This window comes from Amblyomma americanum, chromosome 4 (genome assembly GCF_052857255.1).
Source record: "Amblyomma americanum isolate KBUSLIRL-KWMA chromosome 4, ASM5285725v1, whole genome shotgun sequence".
Classification (NCBI taxonomy): Eukaryota; Metazoa; Arthropoda; class Arachnida; order Ixodida; family Ixodidae; genus Amblyomma; species Amblyomma americanum.
Window position 1 is genome coordinate 36,446,876 of NC_135500.1, and position 21,659 is coordinate 36,468,534.

Here is a 21,659-nt window from a genome sequence, read left to right on the forward strand (position 1 = left end):
CGGCTACTATCAGAGGTACATCCCCAGGTACTCCGATATCGCGGCTCCCCTGACGGATGCTCTAAGAAAAACAGAGCCCCAAACAGTCGTCTGGGGCGATACAAAGGAAAGAGCTTTTAGCGCCCTAAAGAGCGCCCTAACAAGCCAGCCTGTGCTACCATCGCCAGACTACACAAAAGGGTTCGTTGTTCGGTGCGATGCTAATGAGCGAGGCATGGGCGTTGTACTGTGCCAAAGGAAAAATGGAGGAGTGGAACACCCCGTCCTGTATGCTAGTCGTAAGCTGACCTGTCGTGAGCAGGCGTACAGCGCCACCGAGAAAGAGTGTGCGTGTCTCGTGTGGGCCGTTCAGAAATTGTCATGCTACCTAGCCGGCTCGAGGTTTATCATTGAGACGGATCACTGCCCTCTCCAATGGCTGCAGACCATCTCTCCCAAAAATGGCCGCCTCCTGCGCTGGAGCCTCGCTTTGCAACAATATTCCTTTGAGGTGCGTTACAAAAAGGGGAGTCTCAACTGTAACACCGATGGCTTAAGTCGAGGCCCCTAACGTAGGAATCCGCCTCAAAGTTGTTTGTTAATGATGTTTTCTTCCTGAGGCAGGATTTTTAACATATTGCTTTTGTTTAGTGTTTCAAAGTGATGACGTGCTTTTTAGTGCAATTTTCCCATTTGTGGACGCGTTCTGAGTGCTGCTTGACTACTGTAAGGAACTAGGCAGTAGTATAAAAGGGGAAAGAGCCTGGCAGAGCTTAGTGAGGGTTGTCTCGTGCTTGCTGACTGAGCGGTTGCGTTTCGGCGTAGTTCTAACGCTTGCTGGGAACGAGAACAAAAATGGCAACTCTCCCGAAGTCACTTTGCAGTGTCCTGTGTGAACCTGAACCTGAGAACGAGGCCTTCTCTGTGCGCTGCGCTCAAGCAACGCCGAGGAACGACCGATTTCGATTCCGAGCATCATCGAGCGGCATCCCTCCGGACAGCGGATGCAGTCCCCTGACCATCGGGATCTCCTTCTCCCGGCGGGGCGGTCTGTTACGTTTCGCCTACGACGCGCGGTATAGCCGGCGCGGATGCAACGGACGCCGGGGCTTCGTTCAAAGTGGCGGTCATTTTGGGCCCGTTCAGTGCTGCCGCAACCCCTCCCGCCAAGCGCGTCCAGGCAGGTTTCAATGCCACGTGTCTTCGTGTGTGCGTGTGTGTGTGTGCATGTTGGTGCCCACGCTTGTCAAAGCGCGGCAGCAGGGGAGAGGAGCTCCCCAACTGGGAGGCGAGGAGGTCTGACCGGCGCCGGCCCGGCGGACGCGTCACGTCTCAACATGTCTGGGCGTCGCCGTCTCGTGCGCCTCATCCCGGGCCGTTCCTTCTTGCCCTCGACTCCGAGGGTATAAAGGCAGCTGCCCCGGACGCCAAGAAGAGGCTTCGATTTCTTCCGTCGAGTAACGTGGTCGCCCTGACCGGCTGCTCTTTTGCGATGCTAGAATAAACAAGTTGTTCTGTTGGCAGTCGACTCATCCTTTGCCAGGACCTTCGGATGTTTCCAGCTGTGCCCCAGGCCGCCAGGCCAACGCTACCCTTGGGGCTTGCGACCCATTTGCAACAATGCCGAGTATGCGGCAAATACTGTAATCTGCTATACACGAATCAGTGCTAATCCCCAGAGGAGTAAGAGGAGGAGACAACTTTATTTAGTCGCCTGCAGAAGGACACCATGACTAAATGGCGCCATGACGCGGGCCCGGACGTCTTCTCAGCAGGTGGTGTCTACTCAACTCCAGCGCGTGTTACTCCCGCGGTCGGTCGCCCTGAGGGGCAACGTTCCGTCGGTTTCGCTCAAAAACGCGCAGTGGAGAGCCTTTATGCTCACCTGGGACCCGGCTGTACAGAAAAAGATCGTTAGCTGGGCCCGAGCAGCTGCTCTGGCCGAGGAACTCCTTTACCCCCATTCCGCCGCAACTTCTAATAAATGTTTTCACCGCCACTACTACAGATAATTTTAGTTCACGTTTTGAGATGACAATTATTGCCTTTTTTACACTTTCATTTACCTCAATTTACTCTTTTGGCACGACATATGACACTTTTATCAGGTTTGTGCTGCAGTTCATGCCACCTTTAAAAGTGATGATGTTTACCCAACTCCCCACCCTCGCCTATCCCACTGCAAACAAATCCTTTGGAGGAGGAAACAGGGCGGAAGCCCTGTTTCCCCAGAGTGCACTCTCTGCGGAGAATCGCACGCCACCCCGGACCACATCCTCTTCTGCTGCCCTGCCGATCCTCCCCCGCAGGGACATCCCGCCATCGGAAAATGGGAGGAGTGGCAGGTCCTCCTTGCGTCGCGGGACACGGACACCCAACTTCGCTGTGTGAACCGGGGTGCCAGTGCCATGGCCCAACGTGGTCTTGATACATGCGCGTGATGTGAGGGCTGTGAGGTGGCCCTGAGAACACAAAGGGTCGAAATTCGCTTGCTAACAAAGTTTTCCATCCATCCATCTATCCATCCATCCACCAGTTCTCAGGTTCTGAAACGAGCGCAGTGACCGGCGCATTTACGTGTATGATAAAACGGACAAGTTAAACTGCAAACATCATTGTGCCGTAGCGTAACGTTAGTTAAAATAAACTCGAGCTCAAAGGTGCTATGAACCTCTGCGGCGTGACCGGAGCAGTGAGAGGCTGGTCTGGGTAGCGTGACAACCAAAGCGTTGTGCGGTCGCTGCCTCCCCTCGGTCGAAGGCGAGCGCGCGGTGGCCATGACTGGAGGCGTGATCACCTTTAGGCAACCCTACGTTTCTCGCGACCAGGCACGGCACTGCAATTATGGGGAGCAATGCTTGGTGTTGCGGCCAAGCGCCTTTACCCACTCGTGTTTCGATGGTCACGACTGTGAGTTTGAGGTCCACAAGAAGCACAGGAATTGTGTTCGAAATTTAATCGAGTTCCTTCGTGTGTAGAGCATAAAGTAGTAATGCAGGACACAGGTATACACAAGACATGGCACACTTTACGGCGCCAACATTGAAGGCATTAATAAATTATTGCAGAATAAAGTAAGTTGCAGCGTCCAAGCTCTGAAACGGGCGACCTCTAAAGCCTGCACATGAATAAAGAAAGTAAATGGTGGCATGTGAGAACAGCAAATGCTCACGCGAGCTGCTAATCGGCTCACTGATAGGACGTAATAGACTGTGTGAATTTAGGGGCGAAATCAGCCTTCTCAGTAAAATTAAACGGTTTCTTTGAAATTCAAGGGTCACCTATTTCAATCGTGGCACGGCTTTCATCACGCAGGTTGTTCCGTCGTGCGAAATAGGAGAAAACTTCTGGGGCATTCTGTCGGCTGCATAGCTGTGTAGGTTCAGACGTTGATTTTCTGTCTCCGGAATATCAATCAACTCAGATTTTGTCGATCCCGTTTGCAGAAATTGTTTTAGAACGGTGGTGCTCTTGCAGTTGTGCACTTTCAAAATCAAAGCGTGTTCGCCAGCACATGGCAGTGGCATTAATCTGTAAGTACTAGAACCCGTCTGTGCGCCTTGGTAGCCCACTTAGGGGTCACTTTATGTTTCGCTACGATTTTCTTTCCGGAGAAAGTTTCGATCTTCGCGATACGAACTAAAAGAAGTGTGTTGGCTCTGTTGTCGGTGTGTAAAGCGGTACTTCAGGGGTGTGCAGTTCTGTTTAAGTGTCGATTATCTCATTCTTTTTTACAAAGACCAACGTTTTCAAAGCCGTCGTGTGATGGACGCAAATAACAGGGTAACGCTTTCCTAAAGAGGGAGACTGTTTTTGCCGCCACCTGAAGTGGCATTTATCTCCTTGCACCCGCCAAAATCTGCGCTACTTAGTCAATGGGCCCCTAGCAACCGTAAATAGAGCGAAACGGCTTGGATTTTTTTAGCCTGTGCCACTTGCGACAGTTGTGTGCGAGGAGACAGTCGTGTGTCTCATGAAACGAAGCTTCCGTTACGTCCTTAGTCTTCCGTCTACGGAATGTTTGCGACCCGCGTTAGAAGCCTCGTTTCTCTTCTGGTCTGTGCTTTTAGCACCAGAGCTTCCCCAGACTATCCTGTCAACTTCCAGAACGCCACAGACCTAGTCCTCGGCAATGACCTGTCGGCGTACAAAGGCTTACTGGACTCGATCAGCCGGCATCCTGGTACCATGCGCTTCTGGACGCTGCTGTGTCACGGGCACTGCGAAAAGGACGCGCCCCTAGTGGAGAAGCTGCGGGTGCAGCCCAAGGTCTCGGTCCGGGTGATGCTGTTCGTGGACTCACTGCTGCCCTCGCGGGCGACCGCGTTCTTCTCGAGGCTTGAAGAATTGGCCGATGTCCTCAGGTATCCAGAACGAGACGGTCTCCGTCATGTCCTCGTTTATCGCGCGGATCGGTTATTATGCACCCAAGCAGCGCAGGCAAAGCCAAGGTGGCTTCGCCTTTATCCAGTCTGCATGATGCTTTGGTTGTGCACGGTGGACGTTTCACAGAATTTTCAGCCCTGCTATGAAGCGTCTTATAACACACGGCACGTTTTCTTTTGTTGCCTAGCTTAATTGCCCGATATTCCGGAAACGTGTTTTACATAAATGCAGACAAGAGTACTTCTGTTAATACACCGGCTTTACGCCAAAAATGTTTACTTTCGAAAACTTATTTTTGAAATCAATATTTATTTAAATAATGAACTCATGGGAACAGCTGAGGATAATCTTACTTTGTCAAGAACCATTTAGCCATCTGCGACTCGCTGATGACATTGCCTTGCTAATCACTCAGGTTATGTATTGCAAAGCATGACCAACGACTTAGACAGGCAGATCCGAACGCTGGGTCCAAAATTTAATACGCAGGAGACCGAAGTAATGACCGAAAGTCTCGGAAGTGAACAACAGCTTACAATTGGTAGTGACACGCTGGGAGTAGTAAGAGAGAGAGATAACTTGTAAGGAGTAGTGATCACAGATCCGGGTCAAGAGAGTGAAATAACTAGGAGAATAAGAATAGGGTGGAGCGCATTCGGTGGCTTCTCTCAGATCATGAATGGCAGTTTACTAGTATCCCTCGAGAGAAAAGTATATAACAGCTGTATCTTGCCGGTATTCACCTTTTTTTATTGCGACTGTGTACCTGCTGTCACAAACTATTATTTACAAAAATAGGTACACACTGGACACCCTAAGGAAGTCCAGTAACATCTGGTGGTGCGGCCCAAAAATCCTTTCTCCTGCATCTGGTGGACAGCCTGGGGGCGGTCCGCACTGGACCAGGTGTGTCTGCCTTGTAGGACGCAAAGAAGGGCAGGTCCGAAGTAAGCATTTAGCGTCCGCCTCGCAGACAGCAGCGGGACAGAAGGCGCATGAGTCACCGGAAGGGGAATGATACTGTGCCGGCTACGACCAGATTACGCTGGGGTGAGGGCGACAAGGAGGCGTAACCATCGAAGGCGTAACCTCTTACTAGCGCACAAGGCCGCCGGGGAGGTCGGTGCCACACGGTGGGAGAAGTACTGGCGTGGGACGCTGGAGGTGTTTTTTTTTTCTTTTCTTCGAGGAGTGTTGTCTCCGGAGAGGTTGGGGTCGCTTGAAGGGGACTTGGAAGAGCTGATTCGTGACTTGCTCTTTTCACCAAAGCTTATGTGGGGTGGGCATCTCGACGAATCCATTGTACAGATAGCGTGAGGGAGAATGTTTCAATTATATCCTAAGTTAGCAGTGCCAATGATTCGGTGTTCAGAACACGCCGCTGACCACGGATGGCGCCTGAGCAGTCTGTGAGGATGTCAAGGTAGTTTCTAGATTGCACGAGTAGACAGAGAATGCTTAATTCGTCCCGAATGGACAATAGCTATGCCTGTGTCGACGGCCCGTCAGGGGAGCAAGCGTATGAGCATGTTGCAATATGTGGTAATAATTCAGTGGAAGCGATAGCGATCTGCACTCACGCTAGCGTCGACATATGCCACGTGTCGCTGTGGTGAGGTTTAAATCAGAGACGAGACGCCATCTATCCCCACACTAAACTCTAAAAACACTAAAAAACTAAAAAAAGGTGGCTAACGGATCGTGAGTGTATGCGAATCATAGGCCGGTTGTCTGTAACTTGCTGGTAAATTCACGGCTGTCGTGGCGCGTAGGAAACGATAGGCAGCACTGAGCCGTCTTCCATATATTTTCCCTATGGGGAAGAAACGTGGAGGCTAGCGAAAAGGATTCAACGTTAGTTGGAGAACACAGCGAGCTATGGAAAGAAAAATGACAGGTATAACGTTAAGAGACAGGTAGACGGCAGAGTAGGTCAGCGAACAATCGGGGGTTAATGACATCCTAGTCGAAATCAAGAGCAAGAAATGGGCTTGGACAGTGCATGTAATGCAAAGGCAAGATAACCGCTGGTTCTTGACGGTAACGGAGTGGATTCTAAGAGGACGCAAGAAGTCAGTGGACAACAGAAGCAGTGGGTAATGGCAGTGCACGACAAAAGGTTAGTGCGTGGATGAGATTAAGAAGTTCGCGGGAATACGGTGGCCGCAGCTTGTAAAGTACCGGGTTAATTGGAGAGACCTGGGAGAGGCCTTTGTCCAGCAGTGGGTGTAGTCACGTGCCACAATTTTCTGACCTGGAAAATTCTTAAACAAGTTTTATATTCACACCGGTGCTTGGGCGAGTGAAATTCCAACGAACCGAAACGCCTGCAAATCAAAACGCAAAAGAGCACACTCAAGTGGCACGTCTGACTTTAATATTGGCCTAAATCAAATGGTGTGAATGCGCGTAAGGGTAAACTATTGCGATCAGCTTTACCATTATGACTGAACCAGGCATCCGCGGTCATATTCTTTCATTCTCAAGTTGAGTTTCAGATACGCCGATTATTTTCTCTGTCGACTGAATTCCACATGAATCACACATACATAACAGTTTAGAAGTCATGGGTTTCTAGAACATCCAGTAGAAATTCTTTTCACTCAATTCATACATTTATATATTCATTTGTAATATACAGTCACTAAACACTACACAGGAAAGCAATACAGGACAGAGAAATGCTGTTCAGCCCAATCGCAGGAACAAAAATTCGTATACAAAACCAACAAAAAGCACTGAAAACACAAGAGATAGCAAAGAAAAGAACAAAGAACAAATAAACAATCGTCGAAGTTCTTCTAGGCTGAAAATACAGGTATTCTAAATGTATTCTGCTTGGCGCCGCCGCGGTGGCTGAATGGTTATGGCGCTCGGCTGCCGGCCCGAAAGACGCGGGTTCAATCCCGGCCGCGGCGGTAGAATTTCGATGGAGGCGAAATTCTAGAGGCCCGTGTGCTGTGCGATGTCAGTGCACGTAAAAGAACCCCAGGTGGTCGAAATTTTCGGAGCCCTTCACTACGGCGTCTCTAATAGCCTGAGTCGCTTTGGGACGTTAAACCCCATAAACCAACCAACCTATTCTGCTTGGCGACAGCAATTGGGAAAAAATGAGGTCTGGAGAATAATAGTGTGGGCGAAATAAGTCACGATGTTGTGAAAATTGTTTCTTCGAGTTTGGCGAACCACACGGGGATGAATGAATCGTTTTGAATTTACATTTGGTTGGCGAGAATAAAGAAGGAACAGGAATCTCAGTCTGGCAATAGCTTTCTAATTTTGCAAAGCTGTTTGCAGCTGTGTATGATGATAGCGAATCTAGTCTACGATAGGGACCAAATATTAAGCTGACTGCTTCTTTTTAACCATGTACACTTTTTTAACATCTCTTTTAAAGAAATGATCTCAGCCGACTCAACCATGTTCGATCTAAGGGCTGATCGGGAATCCAAATTCAGCTGCTTAATATGTAGAGGAGCTGCCTTTATTTATATCGAAGAATGCCGATGTCCTGTTAAAATGTCCAGTTAACATCACCGTTTATCTTAACACTAAAGTCGTAAAATTCATGAGCTTGAACTAAAGCACATCTATTTATTTCCGTATACTGTGTTGAGTGGTTGGCCCTTACTATTCTGCTGTGGCTTACCTATGACGGGCGAGAGCTAGGTGTGGGGTTTGCGATCAATAAGCAGATAGTGCGAACGTAGGGGCAATCTTCAGTATTAACAAGAGTATAGAGCGGATAGCCAGTTATCGTAATTAAGCTTAATAAAACGCATGAGTTGAAGGTTGTGCAGGCCTCCGCGCGAATACCAGTCACGATGACGAGATTTTACAAAGGTTTTGCGAAGACGCAAAATCTGCCAGTAGTAAAGTAAAAATGCAGTCTTGTCTCAATTTTTGTGGTGTAGGTTTTTTTTTTATTGTATATGTTTCTCCAAAGGCGGGTTAAGAGTATACAGCACGTTCTTTTGTTCGTTTTTTCGTTGCCTTATGTGCTGCACTGTGAATCCTTTCGTAAAAATTCAGTAAACTGTGCTGAATGGCAACTCCCGCAGATAGTTTACTAAGTGCAGTCGAGCCCAGATATATAGATCTCGGATATTTCAAATTACTGTCTACATATCGAACAAGCAAATTATCCCCTTGAATATTTTTTGTAAAAGTATAAGCGTAACCTTTTATCACGACCTCTCTTGGCGCACACATGTTACCAATATCATCTAGGCATCTAATAAAACCTGAGGCTTTTTGAAACGTCATCTGAGAAACGCCTCGCCACATGTTGAACTACTCGCGTACAAGAAACATGTTAGGTCGAAAATATAATCCTCCTCGCCCATTATGAGCCCGCATCCATCATATCTCATTGACTCATTAGAACCTGTTCAAAACCATACTACTAGATTCATTCATTCCATATATTCGCATGACGTCAGCGTTCCATTACTAAAATCAGAATCTGGCTTGTCAACACTCCATAGTCGACGCCGCATTACCAGGCTGTCCTTGTGTCTCAAGTTCTTCGTTTCTTTCCTTAATTAAGCACCGTACATCACAGCAGCGTCCTGCACATGCCGCCGCACCGGCCTTCAGTTTCAAGTTGCGCGCCCACGGGCTCGAACTGCTACACTGGCTGCTTAATTTTGCTTCCGAACCGCCAGTCTGGAACGGCCTTCCGCCTGACATAACTGCTATTACGTGCCCACCTTATTTTTCACAGCTTTTGCTTGACCGCTTCTTTTTCAATGATTGATCAACCTTGAAATGCAGTGGCATGAGCTAACTGCGGCACAGCAGTACTAGTGCGGCTAGTGCAGAAGGAAACATGAGTCAGAACAGATTAGTTGGTTATGTGACGGTAAGGTAAGAAGTTTTAAAAACATGCAGTTTCGGCACGACATAACGAAATTGGAAGATCCACCTTTAGTGCTGTCAGATTGGAGCTTCAACAATAGTCTGAGAAAATAAAACAAGGGCTCAGATCTAATCTCATTCAAGGATTCTAGTTAAGTTAGGTTTGTGTCATTTGCCATTAGAACATCCAAGCTGATGCCCCACAGGGGATTTCAACGCAAGTAACTTGGAAGACACCGATGCTAAGTACATGTTGTGGTATAAAGGTTTTGGGCGTGGTATAAGAATTATGAGGTGAGACCATGCTACATTGTAAGCCATATTAATGTCTGAGTGTTTGAATCAGTATACAGTGAATATACTTTTCTCTGTAAGGTCTTATAAGCCGGCAAAATGTAATTATGCTGACAATAAAAAAATAATAGTGCATTCTTAAGAACATTAGCAAACAGCCATTCTAGAGCACGCGAAACATTTTGGAGAACTGAAACACTGGTACTTATTGCAAGATGGCAGACCCCATATAGTCATCAGCGAAGGCATGTAACAAAACATTGAAGGGAAAGTCATAAAGTGGGTAATAAAAAGGTGTATGCCCAAGGGCAATGCCTTCGGGGACGTCCTAGATTGCAGCAAAAGGCAGGATCCATAAGAATTGGTAAGAGATATCTGCCGACGGCTGGCTGTTTAAGCTTGGATAAGGCTGTGACATGTTGCAAGTTGCGCGTCCGCGCCAAGGGTGCTGCCACGATCGAAACGATTGCAGCGATCATGGTATCGGCGGTAAACGCGGCTGAAGTTAAGCTTAATAAATGTAATATTTCTCGACCACAATAGATAAGAAAAAGACGCTTGGGAACTAAATTATATAACGAGAACTCGGTATTAAAAATAAAATATCACAGAAATGATTTGCGAAGATGGCACACCGCGTCCGCGCCGCGAGCAGCGCAGCCGGCGCAGCTGCTGATGACCGCGCGGGCAGCGCGGGCGAAAGTAGCAGGAACGAAACTTTAACGTGTCAGACGCTGCCGACGAGACGTATACACGGGAGCCGCGCAGAGTGGTACAGCACATCCGACAAGAGTGGACAGCGCTTCTTCAGTGTTCCTGCCCACCTCAGGTATTTATGAATTCACTACATATTATATCCCTCTCGGCGTAACAAGTTCGCAAAATTGCTGCGTCCTTCGTGCCTTTGTTTTGGTCGCCGTTGACTGTTGCGATTTGATACTGCCGATGGAATACAACAAATTTCGCCCGGTTCCGTTCACTGCAGCAGCTTCGCTTTTGCGAGATGCGTTTAAAAAGTGCGTTTAGACTCATTCAAAAATAAGGGGCCGCGCTCCAGTTCTAGATTGCCTGACGCGGCATTGCCGTTCGCTACTTTGTTTTTCTTGCTTACATTTGTGCGTGTGTGCCTCACTGTCTGGCTTAATCTCAAGTGTCTCGCTGTTGCAGTTTGGCTTAGGTTTTATGGAATTTAGCGCTTGCATATACATTGTGCGTGTTCTTCGTGCGTGTTTTCTGCAGCCGCGATGTGAGCGTCGCATTCAGAATTATCGCGCCGGCCTCACTAACACCAGCAGGCTGGGCCAGCGCGCTGAAACTCGAAAGCGCCCCGTGAGCTGCATACAGCAAGGCCATTGGAGTTGTTTCTTTTTTTTTCAGATGCACAGGTAGCTTTTATTGGCGATACTCGTGCTGAACTCCCCAGTGTGCCACGCGGAAGCGTTGCTCGAAACTATTGGGTACCGTAGTGCTGCCGCTCCAGACACCGCTTTTACGTGGTACAACCTGCCGCCTGCTCTAAGCATTGTAAATTTCCCTCAGCCCTCCACTCTGGCTGTCCCCTACGTTTCTCGCTCTAAGCGCTCACGATCGACTATATAATAGAGGGCACCAAACTCCCCACAGGATTCCTATCCCGTGACGCATCGCCTATCTCGTTCCTTTCTGTCGTGTCTGCTTTCGTGAAGATCCCAGAAACAGTTTCTCCTAGTTTTTGTTATGGCTTTTTCGCGCTTTCGCGGCGCTTCCGCCGGTTGGGATAATGTGAGGCCGAAGGCGCTTTAGGTTCTTTATAAGCGAGGCAGCGCCTTTTGCGCGGGCCGTCTTTTTTAATTTTTTGTACCCATCTTCTTTCTCTCCCCTCTTGATTTTTTTTTTCGCATACGCAATGCTAAGCTAGTTTAAGAAAAATTACACCTGAGCGATAAAACACCTGGTTTCGAGCCTTCTACAGTGCATTTGTTCTTTATTCAACAGTTGCTAGCCCAAGGACACCCATCAGAGTGCCCACAACAGCACCAGGGAACTCACCCTGTGACGGTAAGTGCACAAAGAAAACATGAAAATTTACTGCAAAATGCTCATTTTTTAATTTGCATAAAATCTATGGACCGGTAGCCTTGATCTTTCGTGATGGATACCGAGAGGTCTGTAATAGTGCATCAGTTTTGCTTTAATGCAAAAAATTATTTCTTGATTCTCCTACTTGCATAACTCATGCATGTCATGAAAATGTACTTATTGATCAGGCACAGCTCTGCAAATACTTAAGCTGTTTATTGTTTTCGAAAAAAACATAGTTATATGCGTACCTTTATTCACTTTGTTCACAAAGTTTTTAAATTGCTGATAACGCAACATATATAGAGCACTCGAGATACCAGTTGTCTCGCAGCAACGTTTACATGAATGTGACCCGTCTCGACTTTCTAGCATATCAGATGAGGAAAATGCGCACCCACCCCCTGCCACCTGCACTTGATACCAGCTGCAGCTAACAAAAGCATCCTAAGCTAAAAGTGGGTGCAGCTTGCCGTTCCACAGCCTGCACTGTTCACGGCACCACCAAGCTTTATGTCGTGCATATAATCGATGACGCAGCAGCTGAACGAGATACATGAGGAAATACAATGCGCCACAGTCGCATTTTTGTAAACTTCGCTTATGTAGCCGAGTATGAACTGATACAAAAACCATTACTTTTCAAGGGTTGTTGCTTTATGTCAATGTTTCACAATATTTTCATGTTCTTTAATGAACTGCTTTCTTGCCACGTTGAATTTCTGTCAATGTGAATCTGTGGTCCATAGACTGGAAATTCTTCCGACCACTACATGATAAATTTCACCTATGAATGCTCATTTCTGCCTGAGTATATTCATGAATTCACTGTATTCATTATATTCACTATATTCATCATATATTCATCACTATATTCATTCATGGGGCCACGGCACTGCTGACGAAATGCAACACAACTCACCGTTCATGCTGTTTCAGGCGCTGGTTCTGACCGGATTCTACTATCAGCCACCCGTTTCACCGAGATGCCTACCGGATCCGCAAGCTACCGCCGCTGACTGGATTCTTGACATCTGCAACCGTTGTACAGATTACCTGTGCGCACCGCAGCCGTTTTTGAAGGCGTCCAACCTCCTGACCTGGCAACACGCAACAATATCTGCTGATCAGGACACCTACATAAGGCGTGCAGTTTTCACCGTCCCTTTCTGACACGGCACTGCTCACGAAATGCCTCGCCACTCACCGTTCATGCTGTTTCAGGTTAGACATTACAAATATTCCTGTTACCGAGATGACGATGTCTGCCTCTTAGCGGTGTCGTGCACCCCCACCCCATAATAATAATAATAATAATAATTGGTTTTGGAGGGAAACCAAGTGGCGCAGTATCTGTCTCATATATCGTTGGACACCTGAACCGCGCCGTAAGGGAAGGCTAAAGGAGGGAGTGAAAGAAGAAAGGAAGAGAGAGGTGCCATAGTGGAGGGCTCCGGAATAATTTCGACCACCTGGGGATCTTTAACGTTCACTGAAATCGCACAGCACATGGGCGCCTTAGCGTTTTTCCTCCATAAAAACGCAGCCGCCGCGGTCGGGTTCGAACCCGGGAACTCCGGATCAGTAGTCGAGCGCCCTAACCACTGAGCCACCGCGGCGGGGCCCCACCCGATGTCCTGAACCGTTTTCGCACTGTGGCAACGTATATATGGCGCTTTTTGGTTCTGGGACGGGACATTGAAATTAACCCGGGTCCTATGACAAAGGCTCAGGAGGAAAACCTTGAGCTTGTTTATAACGCTGCTCAAAGGCTCGAGGCTAGCCACGCGAACATCCTTGAAAGTGTTAATAAGATCCTCACCATTCATATCGACTTGCAAAAGGATATGCAGTCTGTAACTAAACGTGTACATGAAATTGAGCTCAAAATCCAGACAAGTTCAGACCTTCTAAATGAATTTAAGTCTATAGCTAAACGTGTGGAAGAACTTGAACTTAAGAATCAGTCAACACGTTCATCGGAGGCTTCCACGGGCTGCACTGACGATGTGTCTAACATTCAGGTTAAAATTGATGATCTGGAAAACCTATCGCGCCGGTCCAACGTTCTTTCCTATGGCGTTCCTTACAAGGATAAGGCTGAAACTTGGGAAGAGTGAACGTCTCGTTAACGAATTTTTTTCTGATAAACTTGGTCTTACTGTATCTTCATTATCCCGGGCTCACCGCAAAGGCCATTTTTCAGACGACAAAAACCGGCCTATTATTGTTAAGTTGTTCAACGAAAAAGAAGTTAAATCTGTCATGAGTAGGGGCTACAAGCTCAAGAATACGAACTTCAGTATTTCATGCGATTACTATCAAATTGTTCGGAATAAACGCCGCCAATTACTCACGTATGCAAAATCAGTAAAATCAGAAGTTGACAAAGTGAGTTTGGTATTTAAGGAAGAAAGAAGTGCCACAGTGGAGGGATGCGGAATAATTTCGACCACCTGGGGATCTTTAACGTGCACTGACATCGCACAGCACACGGGCGCCTTAGCGTTTTTCCTCCATAAAAACGCAGCCGCCGCGGTCGTGTTCGAACCCGGGATCTCCGGATCAGTTGCCGAACGCACTAACCACTGAGCCACCGTGGCGGGTATGAAATTAACGCTGAGATGACAGTTTCTGCTGAGGACTTCCTTCTCGATTTCTTAACACATTCAATGGAGGACAACTGGAACCTTTTCAGCAACAAACTTGCTGCACTTATCGACAGATATACACCTGTTATCAGTATACCACACACTAACACCGCGCCCTGGTTTAATAGACACCTCCTTCGCCTGAATAATAAGAAAAAGCGTCTTCACAGACAGACCGACAAAAACAGGCACTCTGATTCCTGACAACGATACAAAAAGTGCGATAAAGATTATCACACGGCGCTTAAATCTGCTCGTCGTCATTTCTTCACCCACGATTTACCGTCAGTGTTAAAGAATAACCCTCGTAAGTTCTGGCAGACGATAAACCCTTCGAATTACCCTGATATAACTCTTACCAATGCCGAAGGAGGCAGCGTTCCTGCGGCTTAACGACGCATTCACATCAGTCTTTACCCGAGAAGAGGTTTATTCAGTCCCTGCTACTACGAATCATTATATATACCTCAATGTCCGAAATAGTTATTAGCTATACTGGTATCTTAACTTTACTAGGGAAACTTAAAACGACATCAGCGTCTGATCACCCAGGTTTTAATAACAAAATACTCGAGAACTCATCTGAAGGTATCCATCACATCTTGTCCGCTATTTTTTCACAATCCCTTTCATCTGGTTTGGTTCCACGTGACTGGCGCCTAGCTAAGGTTGTGCCTATTTTCAAGTCCGGTGATCGTTCTTTACCACTCAATTATCGACCAATTTCATTAGCTAGCTCGATTTGTAAACCCATTGAACACGTGATTCATTCGCAAGCTTTTAACTTTTTAGACAAAACACAACATCATCTCTAAATACCAACATGGCTTCCGTAAAGGGTACTCGTTCGAAACGCAACTTGCTGGTTTCATCCACGAACTTCATTCATCTGTTGATGCTGGAATTCAAGTCGACTCCATATTTCTTTATTTTTCCAAAGCTTTCGACAGGATGCCTCATAACCGGTTATTAACCAAATTAACACTTCTTAATATTCACCCTCTTGTTATTGCATGGGTTAAAGATTTTCTCTTTTCCAGGTTTCAGTTTACCAATGCCAATAACCATAATTCGTCTCTCGGGTTCGATCCTGGCCGCGGCGGTCGAATTTCGATGGAGGCGAAATTCTAGAGGCCCGTGTACTGTGCGATGTCAGTGCACGTTAAAGAACCCCAGGTGGTCTAAATTTCCGGAGACCTTCACTACAGCGTCTCTCATAGCCTGAGTCGCTTTGGGACGTTAAACCCCCATAAACCAAACCAAACCATAATTCGTCTCTCAGCTAAGTACATTCTGGCGTCCCACAAGGAAGCGTGCTTGGCCCCTTGCTTTTGTGTAATATTACAGCCATGCTCTAAATCATGCAAGTCTAACTCATTAGCCAAGAGCTAAATATGCCCATTGTTAGCAGAGTTAGCAGGTGAACTTTTCTTGGGGTCCGTACATGAAGCTATATGTAGCACTGCAGCATATTATGTTGTCCTTGGTCTACTTTTGCACTGTGAATTCTTCTGCTCAAGTTAAAGGTTGAAAGTTTTCGTTGGCTCACTTTGTGTATACTCATTGCCACACATCGATATATTTCAATACATGTGAAATGTTTGACTTCATTGCCACTTACCTGAATCTGTACAAAGCTATCGTGTATGCACATATATTGATTGATGTAGCATTTGGTAATGTACACCATACTTATACCTTTATAGTACCGTACGTTTTTGCAGTATACTGGCATTTTACGATACTGATTGTTTGGTGTGGTTGTAACCGATATTGCCGTGCCACTGATGCCTAGAATCACCACTTTTGTACATTCATTGTCAATACTGATGTATTCCTTAATAAACTGTCGTTTGCAGTGAATTATTTACGCTTTTGCTTCTCGAGCGAGCGCCCTAAGCAGCTGCTATGCAGTCGCGCTGCTTGCCACCATGCACCAGGCCAAATCAACAGACACGTCAAAATACAGAATAACGGCCTGAGGGGCAAGTTGGTGCGTGATGAAATGAACGGCGGCGCATGTGCTGTACGCATGTGGTGTCTCTTTCTTGTTAGTGTCCTTTTTTGCGCCGCCGTTCATTTCAACTTTTCACGTCAAAATACACGCAGCACTTAACTTAAATACATAGGAAATCATTCAGGAAAGCAGCGCGGGAGCAGTCAGTCACCAGTAAGTACGAAGCTTGAATCTCGCCAGCGCCCGCCAGCACCGCGAACGCGCGAGCAACCGACCGCAACCAGGCTAGGCCGCCATATTGGATTTTTGGATTGACTTGTTTGAGCTTGTCTCGGGGAGTTTTGAGCAATCCGGGCGTTTACCGCTGCTTCCCGACACCGAAACCGTCGCATTAAAAAAAAATCGGCTTCATTGGCTCTACGGGAATGTCACACCCTTGTCTTGGATCCAATTTAGAGCTATTGAATGCAAGTTAAAGTGCCAGACAACAAGCCTTACTTAAATAAGTGGATCACATGCTTTTTCAAAGGTAAGAAAAAAAGCATCGAGGGGGATTTTGCAGTGAAGGTGCATTTCGTGAAGAACAAGAGCAAGTTGGCTATTGCAGAAATGCTTCCTAAAAGCTTTGGATGAGAAAAATAAATAGGCCAAAACAATCTAGCAGGGCAAGAGTACAAAATGTCTGATGATTTTCAGCACATGGCAATGGCGAAAATACGGCCATAGGTGCCGTGTAACGACGAGTAAGAAACATGGAGGGGCCAAGCTATGATGCGGCAGGAAACTGTCTGCACAGCATGCATTAGATATGCGTACACCCTGCTTTCTGTCCTGTTGTTGCTTCCTGCGAATTTCACAAAAATTGGCGGTGGTTTCGCTCTGGTTAAACCTGGAGTGACGCGATAGCTACAGCTGTCCGAGTGGAACTTGGCCACGTGGCCAACCACGTGACAGCGTGGCGGCGTAGCTACAGGGTGGCGGCGCCGCCACAGGGTTGCGCGCCGCCACGCTGAAGGCTCGAAATGCTACCGTAATGTAGCTATCGCTACAAAATTGGCGGTGGTTTAGCTCTGGTCAAACCTGGAGTGACGCGATAGCTACACCTGGCCGAGTGTAACTTGGTCACGTGACCAACCACATGACGAACCATGTGATAAGCCACGGCGGCGCGCCGCCGGCAGCTGCTCCGCACCACGAGATCTACGTGACAGCGTGGCGGCGCAGCCACAGGGTGGCGCGCCGCCATGCTGGAGGCTCGAAACGCTACCGTAATGTAGCTATCGCTACAAAATGTACTGTCGGGTGAACCGGTGGCAAGTTGGCATGTTGAAACTGCGCTAAGGGACGGAGACAACAGAGCAAGAATTGCTACCCTGTGCAGTGGTGTTGTTTACCGTCCTCTTTGTTCCTAATGTAACTTTACCAGCTCCATAGGGCTCGTTTTACAGTCTGCTGTTTAAAAATGGTGTCAAGTAAAGCCAATCGCTATTCTTCAACCAACAAACCGCTGTGCCATACAACCCATTTTTTAATCATCGTCAAAATTTGCAAGACAAATGTACTTCTTTCGTCGCATAGTTAAATAACACAGAATAATTGCTTGTGCCACCCTCAGAATTAAAATGAATCATAATTCATATATACAGCCACGCCTCATTCGGACCGGCTTCGTTAATATGGACTCAAATTATTGAAAGTTTTTCTGGGGAAAAACGTTTTCAATGCAATTATGCTTTGTTAACAAGTAAACTCGCTGATCAGAGTGGACGGAGTGAAAATGCGTGCAGCCCATTGTCGCATGTGTTTTTGTCACATTAATGTGCAGAATGGAAGGACCGTTAAAACTTCGGATTTGAGTAAATAAATCTAACACTGCCTGAATCACATACCTTTCTTACACGCTGCAATTTCCATCACACTGCTTGCCCCACTCTCTGCGCCGAATTTTATGTTAATATGTGAACTGCCGGGCAAACCCACTTCTCCAGCTCACGCACTTTCTGGTTGCCAAAGCTCTTCTCTATCTGGTCTAAAAATCATTGTCAATGATCGGCGACTCACATCCTGGCGTAGATTGCTCATTGCACAAAACGAATTAAGCTGCTTAAATATAAAACAACGGAGCCGCTTGCTTACATTATAGCCTCACCGATTCCTACTAGCAGCCCACAATGCTAGGTTAGCACTTTTTAAACAGAGTACACCGCAGAAGAAAGGAAAAATGCAATGCTCCTGTTTAAGGCATGCGCGGTGGGCAAGAACAGAACTAGGCGCCGGTGCAAAGCGGGGAATCTTCCATTGCAAGCAGCAACAGTCGTTTCGTTCAATCTGAGGAGTAAGGGAAAGGGCTCAAATTAAATGTGGTCTCTTCTTTGGCAGGTCAACGGTTCCATTGATACCACATTGATTGAAACGAGGCAACGTCGGCATTGCAGAGCCAACCACCATGAAACAGTGCTTAGCACATTTTAAAGAACTGAGATAAGCCTTGTTATTGCAGCCTTGGAATGTGTGAAGGAATGCTGTCGTGAGCACACAAATGTGAATGGATAAGTGTGCCAGGAAACCTAGTCGATCACTGAGGAGTGTGCAAATATGCATCTTTTGAGAGCCAATAAACTATTGCACGTGTAAAATGCGAGGAGGATTAAGGAAACCTGGGAAGCGTTCTACACTGCCGACACACAGCTGATTGTGCTCACCATCGCCGTCACTGAGCAGGCAAGTAATCATGTTCGTAGCAAGCAGTCACAGGCAAATGAAGGCAGCAGATAGACGTGTGCATGTGCATCGAAGACATCTCCTTCTCAAGGCTTCAAGAATGTGTTGTTAAACAAACTGATGCGGCTCTCACAAGGAGTGCTGCTGAACAACCGCTTAAGGCCAGTAAATCCGAGTTCACGAGCTGCTCTGCCACATTATCATTGTGCACACATCATACACTTTCATACCGCTGTTCTCCCGATCGAAAGGGACCGTGAACAAAATCAACAACAAAGAGTGTCATGGCCCATGACGCGCTTTAAGATCACCGCATTTTGCGTATTACAATGAAAACCAACATCCCAATTAGACTTCATGTTGCCACGCATTTGTCAAAGCAAAAAAAAAAAGCATTGGGAAAGATTTCTTTAATTACTTTTTCTTGTTTTCCATCAAGACTCGTTATGCCCAACTTGCTCTGTGGACAGTTTTGATCGCATAAGCTGCTGCCAGAGTTTTAATTTTGTTTGCGTAACATCAAGTCAAATGCTCATTGAAAAACAGACTCATGAATTGGCACATGTTATAGTTTTCTACACTGCGAACCACCCGTGATTTAAATGCGGCAATGATTCTTGTTTGTAATCGCGTAATACCATGTTGTCACAACCTAAACGGAAATGACTAGCGGAAGTGTTTAGTCACCCATTCATCACAACAATATTTATTTCAGACAAATATAGGCACAGTCGCTAGAAATGCTGGAAATAAACATAAATGACCCTCCCGAAGATACATCTTCACGGCACACAAGTGTTTTCACACAGGTTACACAGTGCCGCCGGCCATTCGTAAACCCAGCACCCATTATCACAAAATGTATTGAATGGAGCACCAAGGCGCAGAAGCATGGCGGCGTTGCTGTTGTCAAAGCAGAAAGCAATCCGACGGCCTTGCAGCCAAGATCGTGTCACGTCGCACACATGGAAGTTCTCAAGCACAGTGCCCGCATGAATCGCGATCAAAATGGTAAGGGACACGTCATCATCATCACCATCATAATAATTTATTATCCCTTAATGGCCCCTAAGTGGGGTATTACATAAGGAGTGGGGGGAAGATCGATAACATATATATCAATGGTCCGTAATACAAGAACGAGAACAGGCATTACAATTGGAGGATGCTTAAGCTTCGTCTTTAAGAGCGGGACGCGACAGCGTGTTCCAGCGTTGGCAAGGAATCCACGGAACGCCATCGTACGTTCGGCGCGACGCCTTGCCCGGACCATTTAATGAAAGGAAACATATCTTGGTGGAAACCCGAACCGCACCGTAAGGCAAGGACAATGAAAATTAATTTGGTTTTAAGGATAGGAAATGACGCCTGTCTCACATATCTCGGTGGACACCCAAACCGCACCATGAGTGATGGAAAAGCACTTTTCTAAGTCAACACCCTATTCACTAGACCCGCCTTTGTTCATTCGAAACCATCGAGCTGCCGTGGCGGAGTGGTTAGCGTGCTCGTATCGCACTCCGGAGGCCCTGGCACGATTCGCTAACTCGACCAATTTCCTACTCGGTTTTATTTATTAATGCTCCTGGGATTTTCCGCTCACAGCCGACGCTGACGACACCGGCTTTTCTGCGACACGGCACCCTTAATGCTGTCGTGCTAAAACAACGTCATCTGATCGCTTCATCGCGATAACTGCAGCCATCGCAACGAATGCGACTAAATTTTAGCTGCACAACGGGACGATCATTTCAGCGTTCAAAAAGCACGGCGTCCGTAGTGAGCTTTCGCGGGCGCACATTTCGCTTCCTTCAAGTAAAATCACTCGCTCCTATGGCAATCACGTTCACTACGCGGACACTTTCACTGTGCTATGCAGCTCATGCACGAACAAGAAATTCACCGTGAGCAGCTGTTACTCGCCGCTGTCTGTGATGATCCTCGCAGGAATTAGGAACGCTTGCAACAGTCACAAACAGCTCCATATAAACACTTCCTTGGATCGGTTTGAAGAGGCGCTCTGACGACTACATCAGTCGCTATGAACACTCGTAATATTAACATGTGGCCAATATAATATGCTTCGCGACGTCGCTGCCACCGCCTAGGCCTCGCTCCCCAGTTGATCGACGGCAGGCCACCTTGCTCAGGCAGAAGCGAAGTGGAGGGGCCCGAGATGTCACTGACGCACGTAAAAAGCAGCCAATAGCTGCAATCCGGTCACCAGCCGGACCAGCCCATCCGAACAGAAGTTGAAATTGACGAACTTTCCGTCCGGTCGCCGGAAGGTACGGATGCCTATTACCTGGACTGAGCGATCCGTCGTCCGCTCGCCGTGCAGAAGGCGCAAAATAGCTATCGTACAACGCCCCTTAACCAGTTGAATGCTTGTCTGCATGAGAATAAAGCTGACGGCCAGGCTGTCGGCTTTCGGACCCCTAATGAGCCTTAACCCCGGCCCCCTACGGTTCCCAATGTCATACTGTTTCTTGCTCAAGTGCCTCCGAAGTCCCACAAAGGGAAGTTGTCGCCGGAGATAGCGGCCTTCCGGAGACACTTTTCTACGGTCATACTTGAAATCAGTAAGATACAGCTGTTGTATACCTTCCTCTTGAGGGATATTGCTAAACTGCCATACGTGATCTGAGAGAACCGGCCATAAGCGCTCCACCCCATTGTTATTCTTCAAGTTATTTCCCTCTCATGACCTAGATCACCGGCCACTACATGCCCTAAGTGGACGTACTCAATCA